Below are 27,514 nucleotides of genomic sequence, written 5' to 3'. Positions count from 1 at the left end.
GCGCGATCAAAACACCAAAATAAAACCGAGAACTACAAATTGGACATCAAAATGCATGAAGTTTTTAAAGAAATTCAAGAGCTTTCAAATTCACAACCGAGCGTCTGCATCCTATCAAATCAACTCCGTTTTGTATCAAATTTTGTAGATACTTTTTGAATATTAAAATGGACCTATACCAAGTTTTGAAACCGAAATCCAAACCGGATAACCATAAAGTCATCCTACGGAAAAACCTAAAAAATCTTTAAACCTTCAAGTTACTAGTTTTTAACAAATCATGTCAAATAAAGTTACGGACTTTCGAATTCAATTCCGGACATATGCCCAGGTCCAAATCACAATACGGAGCCACCAGGATTGTCAAAATACCGATATGTGGTCGATTTATAAAATATTGACCGTAGTCAACTCAAGTCATTTTTAAAGCTAAAATTCATAAAATCTTTTCGGGAATAAATACGGACTGCGCACATAAATCGAGAAGTACTACACCGAGCTAATCGCAAGTCTTAAAATACGAAAATAAGGGCTAGAACTCAAAATGACCTATCAGGTCATCACAACAATAGTAAACAATACTTACAATGTTTAGAAGGACAATAGTGAGAAGAAACTTACGAAGGAAGAGGAGATGGAATACCTTTATCGCATTTTTAATTTAAAAAAGGATGTCATGTATTTTGAGTGAGCAAAAATTGGAAGATAACCCACTAGGTTAACATATATTTTATTCATGAATACCCATATTTATAAGGGTTGAATATGGATTAAAGCCCAAATTTACTCAACTTAAATATCACTCATCCAATCCACTAAAATATGTGCGGATTGGGTGGATTGTCGAAATATGAGCTCATTTTGCCAGGGATGAAAGATGGTGAATTTTGTCAGTACTATAGCGGGTGAGAGAAGTGGACCAAAATTATACAGGAAGAGAATTACTTTGCTCACGTTGTTGTTAAATATTACATTTTGATACTGGTAGAGAAGCTCGCCTAAGCTGGTACATTATTATTACAAAAGACGGAGTCAAATTTGTCACAATCCAAAATCCGACTCAAGTAAACTTAATCTGTACAGGAATACCATTTATACACCTAATAGATGAATGCGGAAGCCTTTTTCAAAATACATTCATTTTACATAAGTAAACCTGTGCACGAAACAAAATCTTCAAATTAATTATTTTCAATAAATAAAATACATAAAGATAACAATATTTCTTTTATGCATGCTAAATGAATAATCATCGAGCACAACCCCAAAAGAATAATAATTGTTTATGAAATCTCTAAGATACAAGAATAAAATTAACACTTGGGACAACCCTGGCTAAAAAAAAGTAAGATCAACATGACAACTATCACGGAATAGAAGTGGTGTCTCACCATATACCTAAAAAAGAGAATCATCCTAGCCTCGTATGCTTAAGGCTTTACAAAAATAATGCAACTAATATTTAATTTAAAATGGTAAATAATTATATCAATTCATGTTCTTTGTCATTTTAAAAAAAAAAGTGAAATATAAGTCATAATATAAATTTTTAAATATTAATATCAATCCATGATTTTATTAAAAATCATACAGAATTATTTCAATGGAATTTAGTCATTGAAATCTATTTCGGCTCCTTACGCCAACATAAGAAAATCATCTTTTACCTTTCATCAGGAGCACTATACCGACACCGACATAAGAATAAGGTCAACTAGGAGATCAACCTAGCGACAAGTATCATATACCCTACTTGCCCAGGTCGTTTCATCATAATGTTGCACGAATCGACTTAGCCATGCTAATATAGCGTATTTGTCCAGCTTGGGGGACTTATCCCACAAACCTCTGCTTAGACTTAAAATGTGTCCCTACACCAACACGTGTAGTTCCATGGTATCAAATTTAACATTCGAACTAATTTTGGTGGTCTCCACAAGTAACTCCAAGAATATTTGATATTATCACGCTCTATTTTTTCGTGAAAGTGGTTCTTGGCTTGTAACAACTCTTCTAAATGGTATTAAAATACAGGAGTTGCCATCTAATAATTTTTAAAGCACGTTAGGATACCTATTTACAAATAACACTGATTTAAACCGGTCTATGCCACCAAAGATCGTATAAGGGTTTAAGTTACCTCAAAGAGAAGGTGTTAAGCACTCTTCGAGATCTACAACTGTAGTTCCCGTCCAGATCTTAAAGTAAGTGAGATTGGTGAGCTATCAGTTAAACTAGCTAAGTGACATGCGAATTAATTACTACTGGTTAATTAACCTAAATTATCAAAATTTACCAATCAATAAACCAATTAAGAAAAGAAATGGAAAAGGAAACACAATTTCAATTAACACATAATCGTTCATAACAAGAGATATTTAATATGTATTTGTCTTATAATGGTGCTAAACGAAATTAGTTTTAAATTAATAATTAAGAGGGAAGTAAGTTTTTAAGACTAATGGATTAACTCCCCGCAAAGTCTGCTAAGACTTTTATAACCAAAGTGCAATGGCTATTCGGGCAATTTGTGTATCGTCTTTGCTACCCTCATTACTATCTTTAAGTTGTTTTACCTAAGAACATACTAACTAATTCTAGATAAGAGGGGGTTTCTCAGATGGCCAGCACCCCCACCTACAACCCAGGGTCGTGGGCTCGAGTCCCCAAAGGAAAAAAAATAGCTTCAACAAAGGGAATCAAAGGGGAGGGGAATAAAAAAAAAAGTGAAAAGAAAAAATTAACTAATCATAAATCACATCTTAATCAATAGACCTGTCTCTTTCTATAGTCCAGGAAACTTTGGACACTGCTTAAGGAGAAGTTCTAGACTCATAAAAAGCAAAATTTATGTTCTTTGATTACCTAAGCAAAAAGTAATGAAAGCATATAAGACTTTAGCAAAGAGCACATAACCAAATAAAGGCTCAAGTTAATCAATTTGCGGACGTCAAAGCTAATGAAGATCAAATTTATCGAGGTCTGAGTCGTGTTTTATCCTTGAGTCCTCTCACCTCCAAGACAATGACACACCAAACACATATGCAGATTATTACTAGTAGGACATAAGGAGATTATTATGATACTGATTAGGGCAAACGTACTAATTACCTCTTACTAATTAGTTTTATAGGCAATTTTTCTAAATGATCGGATCACCAGGTTGTTATTATAACATGCAAGGGAAGAAATTTAAAATCTATGGGCTTGATATCTAGGTAGGAGAACTAAAATTCTGAATCAATCGACGAGTGCCGAATAAAAGACGAATTGGACAGATTATCTTAAGCTTACAAATCATATAAACATGCTCTCCAGGTGGTTAGATTGCTTATAAGAATCAGTGCACAGATCCATAATAATAAACTAGATGAATTATAGTCTTATAGACAGTTTCTAACACATGAACATAGTAGCATACAAATTATATAACACAATTCCTATAGGCGTGATTTATAATTAAATCAGGTTGAAGTAGTATTAGGTCCTATAGATATGCTTTCTAAGTTATAATATAAAAGGCATAAATAAAGTCCTACAAATGAATAATAATAAACCAACTACCTTTTCAGATCCTACAACTTCGTAAAAATAGCACGAACTAATCAGTTTGCGGACTCGTCATTCAAAAATAGCCAGCATTTACAAAGTCACTGAAAAATGGTCATTATTTTGCTGCAACACGGAAAGTTCCAGCATAATATACTGGAGATCGGTGCACTTGTGTATGAACTTCCAGCATATTATGCTGGAACTCCAACACGTGGAAAGTTCCAGCATAATATACTGGAGATTGGAGACCTGTGTATGAATTTCCAGCATATTATGCTGGATCGGTATATTATACTGGAACTCCATTATACTTATTCGGGAACTCCAGTATATTATGCTAGAGTATTTTCCGAATTTTGAACAGTGCTTTCGTTCAGATTTATCTTTACATGAAAAGTGGTTAAATTTCGATTACTTTTGAAACTTGTAAGTCTGGCTATTTTTGAATTTCGCCCTACAGCAGCCTTAGAATTTTAGACTTGAAACCAAACCAAACTCCAGCAACCCATGGATGCACAAGACGAGGGACATCCGACCTCAAGCCCAATGCCAATCTTGGCCTCAACAACCCAGGCTTAACCCAAAAATCATAGGGGGATTTGCATCTATACCCGCTTTTTGGGTCACGTTTTAAGTTATGCCCGCTTTGCAAAAATAATTGCAAGTGTACCCACTTTTTCGCGTAACTTCAGCATACGGGGCTGAACTAGCAAAGGCAATCACGCAAAACTTCAGCATTCTAGTAGACGGGCTTGAAGTAGCAAGTGTGCTAAACCAAGTGTGCTGAAGCTTTTGTTTGTAATTGTTGAACTTAAGCATAGTAGCTGAAGTTTTGTTCTCTATTTGCTGAATTTTTTGTTTGTAATTGCTGAACTTAAGCATAGTAGCTGAAGTTTTGTTCTCTATTTGCTGAAGTTTTTGTTTGTAATTACACTAAATAAGCTAAAAAAAAATTGTCCTGGATTCATTAGTTTTGTCATTAAGCTTTTTCAAAAACTTCAGCAGAAGAAGCTGAAGTTATCTAGTTCATTTATAAAAGCTTCAGCACTAAATAAGCTGAAGTATTTTTGTCCCGGATAAGCTTTTTCGAAAACTTCAGCAGAAGATGCTGAAGTTATTTAGTTCATTTGTAAAAACATCAGCACTAAATAAGCTAAAGTTTTTTGTCGTGGATTCATTAGTTTTGTCATAAAGCTTTTTCAAAAACTTCAGCAGAAGATGCTGAAGTTATTTAGTTCATTTGAAAAGCTTTCTAACATACTAGATAAATAATCAGATTGCCAACAGTATCTAAATCATAAATTTTGGAAACAATAAACGTAAAAAGAACAGAATTATCATGAAAAGAATCACTAAGTGTGATCTTAAACTTCCGGTACGTGGAAATATTCACAAATTATTGTCTACTAATTTACGTAATTATTTATAATTTATTTTTAAATAATCTGATAAACATACTTATGGCTATCATCCGATGAACTGAAGTTTCATAGCAGCACCAACAGCAGCAGAAGAAAGAAGAAGAAGAAAACGAAGGAGGAGGAGAAAGGGGGCTGAAGTTGTTTAAAAAGTGGGTACAAGTTAAAACATTTTTAAAAAATGGGTATAGGTTAAATGGTGGCGACCAAATAGGGTGCCCCGTGCAATTTTTACGAAATCATATTGCTATGACTTCTCATTCATTGAACGAAATTGAACACTCAACTATATGTTGATTAAAATCCTATAGGCAGGTCTTCAAGATGCAATGCATGAGTTTGGCTTAAAGATAGAAATCATAATAGTAGATATGTGTGTATAAGAGTTTATAGGTATAATTTTTGTTCTCTTTTAAAACTAACCAGACAGTGACAAGAGGGAGAGAATAAAGAGAGATTTATAGGCATGTCGTTTAGTCTTAAAACTAGCCAAGTTATACACAATCAGAATGCAAACAGGTTAGCGATATATAGTAATTAGGAGCATGTTTCATAACAGGAAGGGACATCTTATAAGCATGACTTCTAATTGTTATTGCAAATAGGAAGATTGCTAGCCACAGATTTAGATTTTCACATGTAATACAAACTGAATCTCAATAATTCACAAGAGTCCAATAGGCAAGTTTTCTATGAGAAGTTAACTTAAACATAGGCTTCTCATAGACATCTAAAGGCATGCTTGTTACTTTTCAAAATTTGTAAAAGGAGATAGAATAGGTTTTCATGCTCCATCAATCCTAGAGTTGGATTAGTTATTCAAACCAGGAAATACTTTAAGGAATAGGTTTAGGAACAGTGCACTTGAACCTATAGACATGATTTCTAATCAATAACAATGTAAGATTTCATACAAGCACCTATAAGCCTGCTTCTATTACAAGTTGGATGAAGCACTACTCATTTTGCCAAAGAATCCAACATCAACAGGGATACATAGGCATAAGGCTTAAATGTAAACATCATCCATTGGATTAAGTTGACAAGTAGTTGCGCTCATATCCTATAGGCATATTTTCTACTAATGCAGATAAGCACATGAATTCATCAATAATTATGCTCTAGTATACACATAGAACAAGCAACTTTTTGGGGCAGAGTACATACTAGTAGAGTTTTTATAGATTCACGGCTTTACTTCAAGTTTTCAGAATAAGCTTTAAGGCTAACAAGGGATTAATCTAACAGAAAGTGCACAAGAAGATCCTTCAAAGAGTAGAGTATGCAAGCAGTACAAACAAATCTAAGAAAGAACATACTAGGAATTTGATGCCTGTTCATACACTTTTAGCTTAAAGAACCTATCATTTATTCACAATCTACTTAAGTCACATCAAAAACAAATTATTCTTGCTCATGATTTCACAAAATCCAAACACGCAACGCATCCTCAGAATGAGAAGAAGCACTACACTTTCCCTATTGACATGCTTTTCTATTGAAGAGTTCATCAAGTCACGAGCTGAAGATGAGAGAACCAAGAACTCAGGTTAAACATAGAGGGAATGAATCTACATATATGAGAATATCATGTATATATAATGGAGATCGTGTGATTAAATAGTAAATAGACATTCTTTCAGGAAATCTCTCTCAAAGAAAAAACTCCCGCTTATTTTTGCAAGAGTAATTTAACTGATAACAAATCATATTTTGAGATGAACAGAGCATTGCCATTCTTACATATTTCTCAAGTCAAATACTAATATTTTATCAGAGAATTGACTGTATTCTCTCAGCGTAACTGAGAAGAAAAATAATGTATTATATTTATATTCTTTATAACCATGAAGAAAGTGAAAGGAAGAGCCCTACAACTTTCTCATTATCATCCAAAAAAGTCATGAAGATACTGTTATTTGATTTTAGTTATTTCTAGACAATGTAAATAACTGTGAGATCTATCCTACAGTATTGTCGTAGATCATACAGACAAAGCTTTGATACAGGGGCGGATCTAAAGGTGTGAGTATGGGTTCCTGGGAACCCAGTAGCTTTTGGCTAGATCCCGTATTTGTATTAAGAAAATCATTCAATGTATAAGAATATTTAGTTGGGAACCCAGTTCTTTAATCTGGTTATTATAATATATTAATTTAAAATCAATGTAGGAACCCATAAACTAAAAATCCTAGATCCGCCTCTGCTTTGATATAAGTAGGTCAAAAAAATTATCAGTAAAAATATCACTGAAATGAAGCAGAACGATAAAGCGGATGTTACACTCTAACCTATTAGACTTTAGAACCAACTGTATTGCAGCATTTGGCGAAAACACCATGAGTAAATGGCTAAATGCCCTATGAAATCTGCTCCGTTCCTCTTCAACTGTGACCTAAAAATCAATTTTTAAAATAAAAAATTCAATCTGAAGTAGATATATGCTAGAGTTTGAAAAGCTCTGATTTGCACCTATTTTAATCCGCACGGAAATGTGTTTAAAATGGATATATACTATCAATAAAGCACTAAAGATCCATCAAAACATTAAAACAAATTATTGATTAGAACAAATTATTGTCTTTCTCATACCATCAGTAAGTACCACATCAATGGCACTGCCAAAATATTATCATCATACACTCTCTACCTCAATTATGAAAGTGAAAGTTCATGATCCGTTAGATCTTCAACTCTATACAACAATTTTAAAATAAACAGTATTCCAAATGTCATAAATCCTATAGATGCTCAACAAAAGAGTACAAGTCCACATGCCTCCGAAGATATGAGTGACTTGTAATAAAATTAATAGATCCAGCAAATTATCAAACACATAAGACATGATATGTTTGTCGATTACACACTTATTACCCATTCAACACAACACACATGTATAATTCTGAAGCTCAGAATAACAAAATTGCAATAGTAATCCAATGGCATAAGGTAGCCCGATGCACAAAGCATCACCTGTTGTTCATGCAGAATCATCATATATCATATTTGTAGTGTTCTTCTTGGAAGTGAGTCGAATTCATACTGTACTCTTACCAAGTGATAAATTTATTAAATATAAATAAATTTATTGTAATAACAGAGCTCTTTTTAGAATATTTATAGATTTACCAAGGAATAGGGGAGGTTACAACTGCCACTAAATAAACAAACCAAGGGGGTTAAAGCTGCCTCGAAATAGAATTTGCCATATTTTCAAGATATATTGTGGAAGGTTGAAACCGCCGCAAAATAATTGTGTAGTGGAGATTTCAACCCCCGTTGTATATTTTTTTACAAGTTGCTACATTGATTAAAATTTTAATTTGTAGGGGTTAAACCGCCGGAAAATAACCTATGTTAAATGATTACGGCGGGCTGTAAAAAATTGCCACAATAAATGATAGCAGCGAACCTTACATCTTTGGGGTTTGAAGACCGCCGTGATATCAATTAATGGGGTTGCTGACCGCCGTAAAACGTGAAAATACCCTCCTAGGATATTTCTTTGTAGTGAAAAAATAGAGTGGAAAGCCAGAGAAGATATTTTTCCTTCTTCATATTGGTTGCCACCTGCACTTGGTTATCTCTTAATCTAAATGATTCAGAGCAGACCGCAAAGGAGAAACATCCAATCGATGCTCCTATTGTTCAGTCACAGATGATATCTCATAGTGATTTACCGGTTTCTGAAAGAGCAGAAGAAATTGAAGAACGGCCAAAGAAGCAAAATACAAAGAGAAGCAGAAATGTGATATGCTACGTGGTCGTTCCCAGTTGCACAATGAAAAACACGTAATGTAGATAATTGAAAAATCTAATATGCCCTCGATCTAAAAACGATTGACGTGAAACAGACACGTCGAGACCTAGCCTTCCTATATAATAGAAACTAGGTGGGGATAGCCTGTGCCAGCACGGGCCCAACATTGTAAAAGTTAGAATTTTTTTTTTTTATTAACTTTATTTTCATATTAAATTTAAAAATCGATGTGTTTGGAACAAAAATTCCACTCGATGTTGTAAGGTTGGCAAATGATACTCTTTACATCTATAGCAGTAAAAAGTGTCAAATTCTTTGTATCATGTATAGGAGAACCATTTACATTCTTTATCATTTACATATTGGCTGTCAGAATACTTTTTCTGTGCGATGTTTAGCCTTCTTAGCAATTTTTGACAAAAAAACCCTATAAATTATGAAGTAATGATCGATTGTCAGTGTTCATATCTCAATGAAAAAGTAGAAAAAGACAATTAAGTTTTGCCAAAGTGACGGCCAAGAATAACAAAGAGGAAAATTTTAAAGTTTTCAAGGTAAAAGAAAGCAAAGAGACCTACTTGGCCAACTTTAAATTTCTCCCAACTGTATTGCTAGATCATTATTGTTATTTTAAACATTAACATATTCTTTCATGTAAGTGAAGTAGATGCAATCGTTCAAGATGTGAAATGTTCTGAAAATGCATCAAAAAGATCGACAGATTCAAGTCATGTGAATTTTGAATTTTGTGTACCTAAGATAATATGAAAAAAAGGCTTATTCGAGACAACAAAGCATAAGGGAACATGCAAAATGCACTTTCAAAACCTCTTCCCAGTATAACTTAGCATACTCTCTAATATCAATAGTTATACAAAATCTGAGAGTTTTTGGACAGCGTGAGATATGTGGCTCATCTGTGTTTATAAGAAATATGTTATAATGTCAGTTCAGCCTTACCTATTCATCAAAGCCACAACAATAAGTTATCCTTGATTTTAAAAACTCAGTTAATTGAAATTTAGCGTGCTTCAAAAATTTCAGTATTTATAAGGTAACGTTTGCCTCTAAACAAATGGTATCACCTGAATGAGCTCCAAGATCCCGATGCTAGTGAGCTATAAACTAAAGCTATAATGATCACGCACCATAGTCAGTTTAGCACTCAGAAAAAGTGTCTGACATATAAAATTCAAATCCAATTTACTTAAAAAAATGAAAACAAATTAGGCAGTCAACAGGGAGACGAAAGAAGCTGGAATTTAAAGCCTGAGAACACAACACTTTTATTCTATGCTTAATAAAAGAGAAACTCAAATTTTTTCACACCTTGACATAGATCCTGTTGTCGAGGGTGAACTTACGGTAATTCTAATAGGCAAGACAATCAGATCACCAACTTTAATCCAAGATACAAATTTAGCGATCATCCTCGTCTCTTACATCAAGATATCCACTCCTTCAAGACAGTATTATATCTCTTCGTCTGCATGTATGCGCTCAGGGTAGATATTTTTCGACTTCTACTCATAGTTGGCATGTGCCCGTGCGGCACCCGATCACACTGTTTCTTTCACTATTAAATCTGTATCCTTTAACTTCATAATTTTGTACTTCATTTAGGACCAAAAAATTTTCAACATATAATAAGAAAATGCAATAAACCACACTTATATAAAGTTAGGAATTAACAATGCGCTTATTTAGTAAGTAATCAATTATCAGTAACTCAATTACATAAGATATGTCAAATCTTTATAATTTTAAATTGAATAATTTTAGAGTTCATTCAAATCGAGTACAACGCATTTCTAGATGTTCCATCCTCTAATTACAACATCAACATCATGAGTCCTGTTACGCAACGCCTTCCTGATGATCTTTGGAAGGGCAACGTAAGGCTAGGCAACCGATGTCAGTGCGGTTGCTGTCCGCCAATGAGGTCCTCGCCGCACGCTAGACTAGATTGTCAGTGCCGTGCGGGAAAACCAATGTCGTGGGCAATTGCGGAAGCTTGAGAGAGAGAATTGAGTTTTGAATGATGATGATGATTTTATTGCTGAATGAAAATGATGATTACAATGATGCGGTGTCGAGGGGGAGAGACACCAGAAAATGCTTGCTTGAAAATGTTTGATTGTTTGGTCCCCCTTAATAATGCTTAAAAAAAATAAACCAACATTACAAGACTAGTCCTAATAAAGCTGTAGAAGCACACTGAAATGAAAATGATGAAAACTAGTCTATGATTACAATGAAAAGGACTTAGATTATTACAAGGAAAAACTAAGTCCGATGGCAGCATCTTTGTCTTGCGGGTCTGCGCGCGCGTTGCTGTGGGCGCGCGCGACACTTGATGTGCTGGCCTGAGGCTGGGCACTGGTGCTTGGCATCAGGGTCTGTGCGCGAGGCGCTGTTGGAATGGGCCTGCAGCTGGGCGCTGGCGAGGCATCAGGATCTGCGCGCGCGGCATTGTCAGGGCGCGCGGCGCTGTTGTCATTGGCCAGCCCTTGGGCGCTGGCGAGAGGCATCGGTGGGGCGACAGAGGCACATGCGCGCTTGTCACTTGGCGCAGCCAAGACCACGGGGCCGACCATGGCGCTAGGCATTGTGAGGCTTGCTAGGCCGCCATGGGGCGCGGCCAAGGGGTCATGGGGCATGTCTGGAAAGCAGCCCATGACATTCTCCCCCACCTGAGTTGGCGCCGTCCTCGGAGCCTTATGATGATGATGATGATGATGATGATTCTGATGGTTGTTGGATGGGAGGTCTGCGCCCCTCTGTTCTGTGAGCTTGCTGTTGTAGCGAAGCAATGATTGCATGCGGCTGACATGGAAGACTGGATGGATCTTCCACCAGGATGGAGTTTTGACCTGGTATGTGGACTTCCCAATGCGTTTTTCAATGGGCAGGGGCCCGATGTATTTTTGTTGCAGCCGAGGGTCATGGGTCCTTTCTGCAAACAAGTACCGCTTTGGGATGCATAGCATTACTTTGTCCCCTGGTTGATGTTGGGCAAAGCAAAGATTTTGTTCGGTGAACCTTTTTGCCCGCTCTTGGGCCCTGGTGAGATAGCTCCGCACTATCTCCATGTTGCGCTCCCATTCGCTCGAGAAGTTGGCAGCTCGAGGAGATTTCGGCATGGTTGATGCATTCACCGTTTGCGGGAGAAGCGGTTGCTGTCCGGTAACAATTTCAAAAGGGCTCTTGTTTGTATGATGGCTCTTTTGAGAATTGAAACACAGTTGAGCAGCATCCAGGAGCTTCACCCAATGCTTTTGGGATCCGGTTGCAAAGTTGCGGAGATATTCCTCCAGCATGTCATCGAACCGGTCTGTCTGGCCATCCGATGGTGGATGGATGTCTGTGTTGTGACTCAATGTTGACCCAAAGCACCTGAAGAGATGGGTCCAGAAGTTGCTAGTAAAGCGTGAGTCGCGCCTACTAACAATGTTTTTGGGCAGGCCCCAATGTTTGACAATGTGCGAGAAGAAGAGTCGAGCTGTATCTTCTGCTGAGATGTTTTGCGGGGCTGCTATGAAAGTTGCATAGTCTGAGAACTGATCTATGACAACCATGATGGATGCAAGATTGCCGACTTGGGGCAATCCCGTGATGAATCTGAGGGAAACACTTTCCCATGGTCTCTGAGGGACATGTAATGGCTGCGAGGGTCCCGGCTGTGATGAGTGATCCGACTTGTCCTTGTGGCATGGCTGACAAGTCTTCACACGATGATGAGCGTCACCAGTCTTTTGAGGCCGATGACATGATGACTGATTGTTGCTGCGAAGGGTAGCCTGAACCTGAGGTTCATGTCTGTTGACTACCTTCTCCAACTGCATGGCCGAGATGTTTTCAGCGGCCATCTTTATGGGAAAGCATGGTATGGTGCAGGGCTTGGCCCCTTTTTCTCCCATCATCAGGAGCATGTTGGCAAATGGTACCGGAATGGTGTTGGTTTGCCTCATGAACTCTAAACCCACTATGATGTCGAAGTCATCTATGATTGCGATGCGCAGGTCGATGCTTCCTTTGTATGGGCCAAGTTTCACTGGGACATTTGTAGCTGTTCCACCCAATGTCTGAGGTGGTGAGTTGATAGCCTTGACGCGGCCTTTGCTCTTTTGTACCACAAGACCTAGGCGCGCTACTTGCGTTGATGACAAGTAGTTGTGGGTGGCACCCGTGTCTATCAATGCGTGAAGGGGCTTGCCGTTCACTTTCAATTCGACGAACATTAGGGTCCTCGCTTGCTTAGGAGGTCCTTCGTCCATCTTTTCTTTCCCTTTCCTGGTGATCGGGACTGATGTTTTCTTAGGAGGACATGCACTGGTCCCCGCTAAGGCATGAGGGATAGAGCCAACAATTGCATTGAAGGCGCCTACCTGGTTGTCTTCTGATGTGTCTGATGCATCTGTCTCATCCTCGACAGTCTGATGAGCATTGACCTTGATGTTTGGGCATTCATTGTTCCAATGTGCCCCGCCGCAATGACGGCATTCTGAGGGAGGCTTTCTCCCCTGATTGTTGTTGATGGATGCAGCACTGTTGCTGTTGGAGGGAGGAGTCTTAGTTTTGGATGCACTCCGATCTCCCCCACTTTTGCTTGGGCCACCATTGCTGGGATGGTGCCCGTTGAATCCCCCTCGGACAGACGGCTGGGGCCTGTCGTTCTGAGTTCCCAAATGATAATCGCCAAGGCATTCTGCAGCTTGAATGGCCTTGGGCAGGGTGTCTACCCGTTGTCGCTGTAGTTCCATACGGGCATGAGGTTTCAAACCTTCTATGAATGCGAAGAGTTTGTCTTTGTCCCCCATGTCGCGTATGTTTAGCATGAGTGCGGAGAATTCGCGCACGTACTCCCTCACTGATCTGGTGTGGCGGAGGTCCCGTAGCTTTCTCCTGGAATTGTATTCCACATTTTCGGGAAAGAACTGCAGGCGTATGGCTACCTTCAATTCGTCCCATGTCTGAAGAGTATCTTCACCGGCCTTGATGGCTTCGTGTTTGACCCGCCACCAAAGTTTGGCATCGCCCTGAAGATACATGGCAGCAGTCGCTACCTTTTTGGATTCCTCCAAATGGCCGACGGCATCGAAGTATTGTTCGATGTCGAAGATGAAGTTTTCCACTTCTTTAGCATCCCGGGATCCGTCGTATGGCTTTGGCTCCGGTATCTTAAGCTTTTGTGGAATGGGGGTGAGGTCTGCTGCACCCCTGATGTGATGGTTGCCTTCTCGAAGTAGGCTCTGTAAGGCAGCATTGACAACGTTGAGCTTGTCAGTCAAGTCGTTTATGGTTTGCTGCATGGCAGTTAGTCTGTCTGCCTCATGTTGCTGATGGGCTAAATCGTCGGCACGCTCCTGTTGGAGGTCCTCAAATTTGCCATGGATGTTGGCAGTTTCAATGGCTGCCGTTTGTCGGTCCTCGTCGGAGTCACGACTGATGTTTGCAATGTCATTTTCGGCCTGCCGCATTCGGCGGTCCAGGTCGTCCAACCTTTGCACTAGGTTGTTGCTTTGATCAGGCACCGTTTCTACGATGGGTCGTAATCGGTCAACCGTCTCTTCTAGGGATGCTAGACGCTCCCCATGATTCACCATGGTCAGAAATGGTGATGATGGCAAATGTTCCCTCGTCCGATGTCGAGCCTAGGCTCTGATACCAACTGTTACGCAACGCCTTCCTGATGATCTTTGGAAGGGCAACGTAAGGCTAAGCAACCGATGTCAGTGCGGTTGCTGTCCGCCAATGAGGTCCTCGCCGCACGCTAGACTAGATTGTCAGTGCCGTGCGGGAAAACCAATGTCGTGGGCAATTGCGGAAGCTTGAGAGAGAGAATTGAGTTTTGAATGATGATGATGATTTTATTGCTGAATGAAAATGATGATTACAATGATGCGGTGTCGAGGGGGAGAGACACCAGAAAATGCTTGCTTGAAAATGTTTGATTGTTTGGTCCCCCTTAATAATGCTTAAAAAAAATAAACCAACATTACAAGACTAGTCCTAATAAAGCTGTAGAAGCACACTGAAATGAAAATGATGAAAACTAGTCTATGATTACAATGAAAAGGACTTAGATTATTACAAGGAAAAACTAAGTCCGATGGCAGCATCTTTGTCTTGCGGGTCTGCGCGCGCGTTGCTGTGGGCGCGCGCGACACTTGATGTGCTGGCCTGAGGCTGGGCACTGGTGCTTGGCATCAGGGTCTGTGCGCGAGGCGCTGTTGGAATGGGCCTGCAGCTGGGCGCTGGCGAGGCATCAGGATCTGCGCGCGCGGCATTGTCAGGGCGCGCGGCGCTGTTGTCATTGGCCAGCCCTTGGGCGCTGGCGAGAGGCATCGGTGGGGCGACAGAGGCACATGCGCGCTTGTCACTTGGCGCAGCCAAGACCACGGGGCCGACCATGGCGCTAGGCATTGTGAGGCTTGCTAGGCCGCCATGGGGCGCGGCCAAGGGGTCATGGGGCATGTCTGGAAAGCAGCCCATGACAGTAAGTATGAACAAATTCAGACTGTGAAACTGCGAATGGCTCATTAAATCAGTTATAGTTTGTTTGATGGTATCTACTACTCGGATAACCGTAGTAATTCTAGAGCTAATACGTGCAACAAACCCCGACTTCTGGAAGGGATGCATTTATTAGATAAAAGGTCGACGCGGGCTTTGCCCGTTGCTGCGATGATTCATGATAACTCGACGGATCGCACGACCATCGTGCCGGCGACGCATCATTCAAATTTCTGCCCTATCAACTTTCGATATCAAAGAACTCTGACATAAAGATTACTTTTAATGATATAAGCTTATTTGTGACATCTGGATGACATTTCTTGTGCTTGTTCCATGCTTTATCTTATGATTAATTTTCTTTCACTAATAATATTCATAACCGTAAAATCCACCATATACGAAAACTGGATGGTGAATCAAGTAAAAAATAATTGTTCTAATTTTTAGGTTTCATACTCTTCGGTGCAACGAATGGACGTTGCTACACGTCCTTAAGATTTGTCGAGACTTACCTCAGTTATCTATGTATTTCCTTGAGGATTATGTTTCAACACTTACAACTACAACGTAGAAAGAGAGATAATAGACACAGAACTCTTGCAGATTATGAATTTTCTTTTTCACTTCATTCAATAACTAAGACTTTACACAACTAAGGCGAATAAAGCAGGAAATGGAGGATTATTTTTGGATAACCATATGGTATTTTGACCTTATACCGCTATAATCTTCCTAAGATTTTTTGCACATGGTAATAGAAGAGGAAAAGAAGAATGTGCAACCATAAAAACACGCTAAAGAATTTTTTTAAAAAGAGCACTCACTGGACTCCTCCCCAATGATATCTGTATCAAAATGTCTTAACACCAGCAGTAACAGAAGGATAGTAACAACCTAGAAATGCATCAAAGAGAATAAAATGGTCAGAACATTGTAGTATGACAATTTCTACCAATAAATTTATATATTCTCCTTTAAGAGCACAGACTGTTAAAACAAAAAAAAAATCATAAATGTTGATGTAAATGCTTTTCAAGGGAATTATAGCACGTAAAAGAATATACATAATGACCATACACCGAGAATCTAAACACAGATATTTTCAGGTCTTAAGTATTTAGTATTTTATCACACAAACTTTAAATAGTAATCTGAATAGCATCTTACAATATAACACCTAAAATTTTAGAATGGGCTATTGTAATTGCACCTACTTGTTCCTCTCACAAATTACTATTATAATAGAAAAAATCAAATAATTACGTTTATGCTTCTATATAACAACAGAACACATTTCATCAAAATAGAACAGCTGATATCTCGAAATAATATTTTCAAGTTTTTTTTTCTTCTTCATTACCTCAAACGAGTTTCTATTAGACAACTCAAGTCTCCATTCAAAGCAAAAGAAGACATTGGTAATGTAAGATCTTTCATGTACAAACAATAAATTATAGACATTTCAACTTAGAGCCATCCAGCCAATAGATTCATAACCATTTCACATTTCTTTCATCATTCCATATTCTGTATATCTAAAGGGTTAGAGATCTTAAATCAACCAAGTACCTTATATCAAGAATCAAATGCAAAATCCTTGCCTAAAAGCACTGCAGATTGCCAGTGAAAGCTTCTTTTTTGGTATTCTTAGGGAAATCATCTGAAAAATACAAACTATTAGCAACTTTATGACTAAGATTGATCTTCATTTTATTTAATAAACTATAAATTTTATGTAATAAAAATTAAAATGAGACAAAAGACACTTGAAGCCCCTAAAAGCATGAACTCTGAGAGTCAATATTGCATTCTCTAGAGATACACTACTCAATCTGTAGTTCCTTTGTCTGGAGATATTTTTGAAGAGCTTGGTTTGTTTAGTGCACAACTATCTTATTTTACACAAAATGTGCAACTATCTAATTAAGCAGCAAGCCTCTATGGTGAAGAAATTACTTCATTAAGTTCAATTGTAGAACGAAAGAAAAGGAAAAATAAAAATTCAAGCCTTTAATAGAATCTAAAAAGATAGAGATAGTTTCTTCAAGTGCTTGAATGTCTATAACATTAAGTTAAATTGTAGAACGAAAGGAAAGGGAAAATAAAAATTGAAGCCTTTAACAGAATCTCAAAAGATAGAGGTAGTTTCTTCAAGTGCTTGAATGTCTATAACATATGAACTGTTTCAAAAGAAAATATTGAATTGTTCCTTTTAACTGGTCTTTATTCACTGTAAAGTACTTCTATACTAATAGAAATAGCAGATACCTCGACATGAGAGCAAGAAGATTTCTTGTCCTGTAATAGTAATGCATAGGCAAGAGTTCAAACCCATAAAAGATGAGCCATATATCAAAATCTACATATATTTTAGCTTAGAGCCCAAGAAGAGATAGGTCATATATCAAAATTTACATATACCTTGCAAGCCCCAGATTCCTCCAAATTGAGGCACATACTATTTTACAAAATTTGATTCATTTTATCCAAGTTTCATCATAGTGATCTCTACTCCAATGGAGTACTTGAAGTTCTTCTTTTCCTGGACCAAAAACATAGGTACCACATTAAAAAGAGTTGAAACAATTGACTTACTTGCTTAAGACATCAAGAAATATATACAGATTTAAGTAGAAAGCACCCTATAGAGGAAGGATTCCTAAGAAACAAAACTGCATTTCGTGGAATACTACAGTCACGAAGTACTTAACGTGACAAAGACAAATAGATTATAAAACAAACTGCAAAGAAAATGTTTCTCCATCTCTTTTATACAAAACGAAGTCAAACTCACCATAGTGTCTTCAAAAAGAGAAATTTGATGAACCATCGACAATAAAGACATGACCACCAATTATATATACTGAAATTCTCTACATGGATATCCTTGAGAATAAGTCCATGACCGTGACCGTCAAGATTCCAATACACTACAGCAATCCCAACTTTTACTTCTTTCATTTCTTAAATGTGCATGGTATTGCCCCTGCATAATCGAAACATTAACTAATGAAAAGAGGGAAATAGAAAGCCAAAGACAACAACTTTTTCTTTTCTTTATTTTTTTCTTATCCTCCTTAAAGTTCAATAGAACTATATCAACCCACCATCAATTTTGCAAAAAACTTCATATATAAACACACCATCAGGCCTTATAAATGGACAGTAGCAGAAAAAAATAGAGTACTTTTATACTATATAAGTACCAATCATTATTTAAAGAATTAGTTCTTGCTTACTTCAATAGAATTGTCTCATAGACAAAGACACCAACACAGATGAATGCAGACTTGTATTTCTAACCTCCACTAAGACAACAATTCATTCCATCACCTTGGCGTCACTTTTACATAGGTCTGAATTTCGTCACGTATATTAAATAGTCAATCAACATACTGTCGAACAAGGGTGTATGAATACATTTCTAGGGAAAAAGAAGGAATTACAAAAATAGACCTCACCAGTGCATAAGCAGTAAGAGGTACTTTAACAAAAGACGGAGCATGTATGATACTTGTGTCTTCTCAGAAATTCAAGATATTTCAGCTAATATTCAACGGTTTCGCAAACATTTTATATCGTACCTTGTTATAATATCACCTTTAGATATACCAGATAGTATGAAAGAACATAGCAGGGCTAACAATATTTTTGAATAGATGTACACTCCACGATCCATTATTGTTAGCTCCTTAATATCACTTGCTTGATGAGGACCAAAAATGACACAAGTTGCCAGAAATGCTCATCCTTCCAGGTTTTAAAGTACCACAAAATGACAAGCCACCGGAAAAAAAATCAGCATGAACCTTTTACAAGGGAAAAAAAAGACGTGTTGCTAATATATATTCGAACTAGAGAATACCATTACAGATTTATGAATGGAGCATATCGAAAATGAGTAAAACGATCACTACTCTTCGAGGAATCAAGAATTTATTGGTGTTGGCATGTATTTACTCCAAAGCAAGTTAAATGAGATAATACTCATGACCTCTAGGCATCCAACTGTCACGCAATCTTCAAAGGAATTTTAGAAGTGAAATGTGAAAAAAGAAGAACAAAAGGAAAATGCTTTCCACATTCATTAATTTTCATGTAATCTAACTTTTCAAGTAGGTGATAAATCACACTTGCACATATGAACACCAAATATGATTACCTAAACTATAAAAATCCTCAAAGAACAAAACTTACAAGAATAATAAGAATTTAAGTAAGGAACTTAATAATGTGAACAATGATGGTGTTGACGTTTGGACTTCATTTTCAATAACACTTGCCAAAAGAAAATAATTGACTTATTTATGCCAAAGTTATCTCATCTCCTTTGGTCTCACACTACGAAGTAATCCCATATGTGTAAGTTTATAATGATGGAATATAATGTAGAATTCCCTGTTCTTACATGTCCACTATGTTTTCACTAAGTTATAGAATCAGATAATATTTTGATCATAGATATAATTTTTTTATTGTAACCATTCTAAATAAATCCAGCACCCACCTCTTTCACGAAAACAAATAAATTTAACCAAACAAAAAACAAAAGCCCCAAGTTTTAGAATAACAAAGCATTTGTATCATATGTATTCATGAATTTGCAGAAAATATGCAATGAACATGCAGTTTAAAGCTAGTTATACAAAAAAAAAAAAGCTATCCTCTCTAAGCTCCTAAAAAGTTCATGCACTTGCTGGGTACAAACCTTTCTCTTTTAATGCTGAAAGGGCCAATATTTCATCTTTAGTACTAACAAGTTGGACAAATAGCAACCAACTTGAACCAAATATTTCTTTATTGTTTAGTAGTATCATTTAAAATAAGATTCTCAAACGATTTGCATAGTATGTCATTTTTCCTATATGAAAAGTTATACCAAAAAGGTAAAAAGAAGTGATAGAAGGAAAGAAAAGCTTGTAGGAAGCATGACTACTTTATGATTGATGAATCATGGAAATTAGATAACTTAAAGAAACACTAGAAACATGACTACTTTCAGCTTTTTTTTCCACCTCCAAACAATAGTTATTTTTCTACTTTTCAAATTTTTCCATAAGGCAGTAGAGGATAAGAGTCAATTCCACATTGAAACTTTTTATTATTATTGTATAGAATTCTAACCACCATGATCTTATGGATGAAATGAGTGTATTAGAGGCATAAAATAGTAGAAATAAAGTAGCAATGAAGAGAGGTCATTGTATGTCTTTGAAGATCAATGTCACGGTAATTTATAGGAATAAAAAATATGAAAACTTACTCATAAGAACGGAAAACTGTTTATGATCTTTGATATGTACCCATTAGGAGACTGGAAAAACAAACACCGAATACATAAATCAGAGGACATCTATACCTTATCAATAAAATCAGAGGACGTCTTTAAACTGCAAGTATATAGACATATAAGCGACGAATCAATGACATGGCTTTAAAGACATGCATTTGCCACACGTCTAAGTTTTCTCTTTATTAACACCAATATTCAAGTCGAGAGCAGCTATTTTATACAAATAGTCAAACAATCAAAGGTTGTGTAAAAAGTTCTGCGAACTTTAATTCTAAGTATTCTTGTTACTTACAGCTATGAAGCCAGCATACGCGAGAGAAACTAAAAAAAAACCACCATACCCAAATCTAATACTGAGTATATCATCTACATTTAGAAATTGCAACCAAATCTAAGCACAGAATCCATCCTCTATTCTCTGAAGATTATGAAGCTACATCGAATTAATTAGAATTTGGATATTTAAAATATACTGACCTGTTATTTTAGATGAAATTAACTGACTGTCAACCAAAAGATTCCAACCATAATCAACAGACATACATACATTCCACAATCAGAAAACCAAATAAGCATGCTGCATAGTCCTGACTAAATATAGAGGAAAACAAACACTTGAGATGGAAAGAGATAAAGTTTACCTTTGGTTCCGGCGATGAGCTCTAAATAGTCTCTCTTTCCTGCCTTGCACTCTTCTTCTTCATGCCTTACTATCTAACCCCAAGTTTCAGATCAGATTTAAAGAGCATCAAGAACAAAATGAATTTGGAATATACCTTTGAGAAACTGAAGAGAAGCAAAACAAACGAAGGAATAAGATACGATCGAGTAAGAAATGAAGGAAGATGTGTTGACTGCAAAAACAAAAGCCACCGCAACGACCAATATCAACTAAGTAACTGAAATGACTAAATTGCCCTCAGGCTTGAATTAAATACCACGAAGCACACACGTCCAAAAAAACCATAAAGTACATAAATCGGATGCCAAAATACTGACACAAATTGAAATTGAATACAAAAAACATACAGAAGTGATAACATCAATCTGACCCAAATCTTATTTCTCTTCTTATTTTCATTGTCACTTTCGATTCAGCTACTATGATAAGGAAGCATTAAAAATCAGGAAAAAAATGAGCGTCAATGATTCATACCTTTCATTCCACAAATACAAAAGCAAAAGAAAAGGTTTGATTGCATCTACCAGTTTGAGTTTTCTTGTATCCAGACATAATCAAACAACTAAAAGAAAAAAGAAAGAGATTAAAAAAAATCACGTAAGAGCAATAAAGCAATGAAGAAGCAACAATATTGACATAGGATCGATGGAATAATACCATAGAACCCCTGAAATTAAGAATTTTGATGAATTTCCTGAACTTTACTCAAACCAACAAAGAGCGTAAAGGTTTCAGAACAAAGAGTATCCTTTTTCTGATATGTGGCTATTCATCTTCAGATAAAAGCCATGTTCCAAGGTTTAACAGCCATGTCTCAATTAAGCATTGTGAAAAGTCTCAAATATCCTCAAATACAATTGTAAAGACTTTAAGCCCACACGTCGAAACTATAGCTTTTCTTAAATTCAAGTTTATTAGCTGGCCCCTCTCTCAAATCTAGCATAAGAAGTTTAGTCTCAAGGCGTACAACTGGAAAACCAAATAAAATCAAAAACTGAGCGTGCGTCACGTTTAAAAATGCATTTTATCGCTCGATTTAACACACACCAACCATGGAGTTGCAAAATTAAACTTCATCAACAAAGCCCAAAAGAAGATAGGGCAAAAATTAGAAGAAGGGAAAAAACGATGAGGAAAATCAGCCATGACATTGCAAAATTTAGAAGGTATGGAGAATCTAGAAAAAGCACGAAAGGAAATAAAGATGTAGAAAAAAAACAGAACCCGTAAAATTTGAGTAAGCACTTATACCCAAAACAAATTCCTTTTAAATTAGGCTTAGAAGCCATTGATCTCAACCCAAAAAAATTTCCATGTGGGTTGAAACTAATCGAATGAGCAAAAGAAGGAGAAACAAATACAAAATTACAAAATTAAAGTGGAAGAGGATAGAAAAGAAGTATGAACAGAACCCATGAAACTTGAGTAAGCATGCAACACTATACCCAAAATTTTCTTCCTTTTAATTAGGCATGATACCCATACCGGTATCATGATTGATCTCAACAAAAAAATTCGCATGTCGGATGAAACTAATTGGAAAAGCAGAAAAAGGAGAAACAAATACAAACTACAAAATTGAAGTTGAAGATTAAGGGATTGTTTAATTTATCATATGCACAGCAAAATTCATGGGGAAGATTGATTAAAATCGTACCTGCAGATAGAAGGAATTTGAGGAAGACAGAGAAGTGGAGAAGCAATCCAGAATTTGAAAGTTTTTTATGCACAAAGAAATCGGGTGAAAACCTAATATGCTCCGTAGAACACACATGTACTCATTTAAAACTTGGGCTCAATTAAAATCTGCACGTAGCATTTTGTATAGAAAAATAAGCCACGTGTATGATATTGTAAGAATTGGTGCGAAATGACTAATATAGCCTCGATCTTTTTTAAAATGACATGAAACACATGTCGAAACTCTTTCTCTTCTGTATAATAGAAATGTTGCATTTGTTTTTACTTGTACAACCAACCAAATATTTATTGCTTATGCGGAATTTTCTGTTTCTTCTATTACATTTATATTATATTTTAAAAGGAGAAGACATTATTCTTTGCACGAGCTAGCCCCTCTTACTCCAAGAACTTCCCATCTTACTCTTGGGGAGACTCGACCTCACAACCTCTTGGTTGGAAGTGAAGGTTGCTTACCATCAGAGCAACCCCTCTTGTCTTAAGTAAGCTAGCAAACCCTCCTTAATTATCTCTTAATCAATACAAAAAATGTTTCCGAACAAAGAGGGGCAGCTGTGAGCACGTGATTTTTGTTTCGCACGACAATCGCTCCAAAAGGAAATAAAAAATAATAATTGGCCCTGCTGTACAAATTTTGGATTTCTGTGCGGCACCTTGTTGATTTATTTGTGACTTCGGCCCATTTTTATTTATTTACTTTATTAAAATAAAATTCAAAAAAAATATATATGTGTCCTGCATAATTCGAACCGTAATCCGGTCGTTAAATAGAAAATCACGAATAGGCACCTTTGTCCGTGATTTTGTTTTGTTTAATTTTACTTGTTTTGAAATATTTTAGTGCGTGTGCAAATAATTGTATTGAGTGTGTATTTAATTTTAATTTGATTTTTTTTAGTTTTGTTTTAAAATAAATAAGAAAAAGGAAATAAATAAAAAGAAATAATAATAAAAAAATAATATAAGGATCCCTTCCGGACTTGGGCCAATTTTAACAAAATTGGCCCAAACAAACAGCCCAAGACCCAGGCCTGCCCGGTCCAGGACACCTGATGCCCAGGACGTCCAAACGACGACGTTTTGGTCCAGTGTGATCTGGGCCGTTGATCTCAGATTGATCAACGGCCAAGATCAATTCCCCATAACCCACCAATAAACCCGACCCGTCTCACCCGGATCGACCCCAACCCTTTACCCTTGAAACGACACCGTTCCACTTAAGCTATCAGATCCAGACTGTAGATCTAGATTGATCTAACGGTCAAGAACAATCCATCTATTAACTATATAAGGCCATAATCCTACCCTGCCCCCCCCTATCTGAACCCCAGCCTTCGTCTCCAAACAAACAGCCCTCAAACCCTAGAGCCGCCCTTGTATCCCCCACCATGAAAACCGGCGGCATGAACGCCGGTGACCTTCCCCTGAACACCATAGAACCCCCATGCCATCCTGAACCCAAATCTACCAACCCCATGCTTCGAATCTTATCCCACCTTCTCGAATCTTCATTTGAAGATTCGAGTCGGAACCTAATCTACACCGATCTGCTTCAAATTCATACCAGACACTCCCCAGACCCCCTCGTGACCAAACCATACTTGGTTTGGTCCGAATCTGATCAGGGAAGCCTGAATCCCAGATCTAAGTTTGAAAGTTTTGTGTCCTTCATCACTGGCCCATGCCAGTCCGAGCCAAAGAGATTAAGGTCTAATGGACCTTAATCGAAGTGTTTCTCATCTGAGAAACACTTCGATTAAAGTCCGTTCAGCCTTAAGAAAGGTCTGTCCAAATCCGAGTTCAAACTTTTAACTTTGCAAGCTTTAAGGTGAGTTTGTTTTCTTTCCTTTATTTGTTTTAGTCCGTGTGATTTGTTTTAAATATCTGGTCATGTTTTGTTTCAATTTGTGTCTTTAAATTTTACCACCTTCTGATTGACCACTTTGCCTGAACCACTGTGTTTTGTTTGAACCCCTCCTATTCTGATAAGACATGTGTATTGGTTGTATTCCAAATTTGTACTGACTAACTGATTCCTCAAAGTATAATCCTGCTTAATCAGTATAAGTCGAGTCATGTGTCCCATGCTTTTGAATGTCTGATTTGGCTACGTTTGTGTATGTTAATGCTAATATAGTCGAGTCGACATGTGTCGTCAATTAGTTTCAACTGTCTGAACAAAGTTAAATCGATTTGCTTCTATTGAACATTTGCCTGAATCAATTAAGAGCCAGTTTAGTTCACTTATAGCTGTTGGATTGTTTGTGTTTAGATTCTGAATTGGAAGGCATGTGCACTCGTGCACAGCATGTGCATTGGTGCATCTCATGTGCTTTGTGCACAGCCTGTGGCCTGCATAAAGGTCCTTTGTTTAATTTTAAAATGGTTTGACAGCATATGCTGTCAACATATTCTACTTCCCATACCCTGCTTTAAGTTTAAAAAGTATTAAACCCTTTAAAAGTAAGTCTGCCAGGGAATGTTGATGGAAGTTATATACTTAAATAACTAATTGGGATCTGAAAAGGTAAAAGACACATGGGAGGGGTACTGTGACATTTTGAAAAACAGGCTGTTAAAAGAGATGGTGTTGAGGCTTATAAAAGGAGGAGGACCTGGGAGATAAAGAGAGAGAATTGAGGGGAGAGAGAGAATTGAGGGGAGAGACAGAATTGAGGGGAGAGACAGAATTGGGAGATACATACACTGTGAGGATAGAAAAGAAAAAGAGAGAGTTGACAGAAATAGAAAGAGAGCAAGAAAGAGATAAAACAGATTAGGAAATCAGAAATTTGGTTTCGTTTGTCTGAACTTCATCTATTGTCAATACATTAGGCAGTGTTGCTCCTCCTAAAATTCAATCGAGATTATTGTTAGTGTTTTGTGGCATTTGGTATATTCCGGAATTGGATTGTCTGGAGCATTGTTGCCATCACACTGTGTGCTATTTCGTTTGGCTGTTTTTTTCTTCAACTCTAGTTCCACCTCGCATCAGAATCCTTTTCTTTTGTGCTGTTCTGATTGCTGTTGCTATTCTGCTCACTATTGTTGCTGCCCTGTCCTGCTGCTATTACTAGTCCTGCTTCTTTCTGCTGCTGATTTCCACATCTTCTTCTTCTTCTCCTTTGCATTTTCAGCATTTCCAGGTACACATTTCAAGTCCCATATTGATGTAATTAAAACAGTTGGAAAGCATGAAATGAAAAAGGTTGAAGAAGTTCAAGTATTTGTTGTAATATTCATAGTACATTAACAGGCCTGTGAAAATTGATTTAGTTTATGATTCAACAGTTCGAAAGTATGTATTGATATTTGACTGAGTTTACCCTGTTGTATTTTAACTCTGTAGTTGTTTGTCAGTAGGGGCATGTATATTTCGGCCTTATACAATACTGTTCTTGTTTCATTTAGTTTTTGTTTAGTTAAGACTAGTCCACACAAGTTTAGTTAAGTTCAACTCGAGAAGTGTTCGGATTAAGTGTTGTATTTCGTTTAGCTCGTACATGATTCCTTGCCAAACTAAAGTATTTTACTTTGCCAGTTATCCTTTAATCTAGTGCCAAATAAGTTCAGTTAAGTTCAACTCAAGAAATGTTCGGATTAGGTATTGCATTTCATCAATCTCATATGTAGTCTTTTTGTTCGACTGAAACATCCTCGCAAGGCATGACGTTTTTACTTTATAAGTAGTTAATCAGAAACTGACAAAAATCCGGATTAGGCAAAAGCCTATAATTGAATTAGCATGTACCTTTTCTTCTAGTTTTAGAGACAAATGCATTAGAAATGTAGCCATTTTAGGATATCCTTTTCTAAAATAGAGATGAGCCTCGCCAAATAAAGATGCAAAATTGCGGGGCCCTCAATAAATAACCATGATAATTATTTAGAATTCAAGATAGGCCATTTAATAAATTTCATGGCCTTCTACAAAGATAATAACGCGTTTAGATTCTTTAGGCGCGACTTTAGTAAATTATATTCTTAAAAATCGGGTGCACATTGATGTGACCCAAGTCCAAGTCTCAACGGAGTCAAAATGTGTTAACAACTACGGGTGCATTGATTGTGACGTGGTTCGAGATGCATTTTCACGACGTTGCAATTCTATAAAAATAAGTGATAATGATAAAAGCGGTTTAAACTTAATAAAAGCACGTAAGTCATAACATGTATTTAAATCAGATATTTAGCCATTATAACAATTTAAGCGACCGTGCTAGAACCACGGGATTCGAGGGTGCCTAACACCTTCCCTCGGGTCAACAGAATTCCTTACTTAGAATTTCTGGTTCGCAGACTTCATTTGGAAAAGTCGAAAATTTCCTCGATTTGGGATTCAAGATAAACCGGTGACTTGGGACACCAAAAGCCAAACCTTTCCCAAGTGGCGACTCTGAATTAAATAAATAATTCCATTTCGAATATTGTCACTTAAATTGGAAAAACTCCACCCGCGCATCTTACCCCTCGGGGAGGGCGCGCAAAAAGGAGGTGTGACAGCTCTGGCGACTCCGCTGGGGACGTAAGACCCAGAACCACTGGTTCAGGGTTCAAGAATTTGAGCTTAGAATAATTGTTATATTTGG

The 27,514-nt window shown here is 37.1% G+C and overlaps 1 long non-coding RNA gene across 11 annotated transcripts; it reads right to left on the bottom strand.

Moving 5' to 3' along the window:
• Window positions 1–955: 955 nt before the first annotated feature.
• On the bottom strand, window positions 956–22,010 carry LOC104234765 (uncharacterized). Of its 11 annotated transcripts, none has more exons than XR_011401899.1 (10): window positions 21,882–22,008; window positions 21,184–21,786; window positions 20,513–20,563; window positions 18,044–18,235; window positions 17,671–17,791; window positions 17,518–17,547; window positions 16,819–16,909; window positions 16,074–16,143; window positions 7,262–7,365; window positions 956–1,156 (listed from the first exon to the last, which is right to left on the bottom strand). It is a non-coding gene; the product is annotated as an uncharacterized lncRNA (long non-coding RNA). The 11 variants fall into 11 exon arrangements; XR_011401896.1 differs by lacking the exons at window positions 956–1,156; window positions 7,262–7,365 and adding exons at window positions 18,834–19,058; window positions 21,020–21,045 and having other exon boundaries at window positions 15,596–16,143; window positions 21,882–22,010; XR_011401895.1 differs by lacking the exons at window positions 956–1,156; window positions 7,262–7,365 and adding exons at window positions 18,834–18,999; window positions 21,020–21,045 and having other exon boundaries at window positions 15,596–16,143; window positions 21,882–22,009.
• Window positions 22,011–27,514: the final 5,504 nt, after the last annotated feature.

The sequence above is a fragment of the Nicotiana sylvestris genome, chromosome 8 (assembly GCF_000393655.2).
Source record: "Nicotiana sylvestris chromosome 8, ASM39365v2, whole genome shotgun sequence".
Classification (NCBI taxonomy): Eukaryota; Viridiplantae; Streptophyta; class Magnoliopsida; order Solanales; family Solanaceae; genus Nicotiana; species Nicotiana sylvestris.
This window is presented reverse-complemented; position numbering and strand designations above follow the sequence as displayed.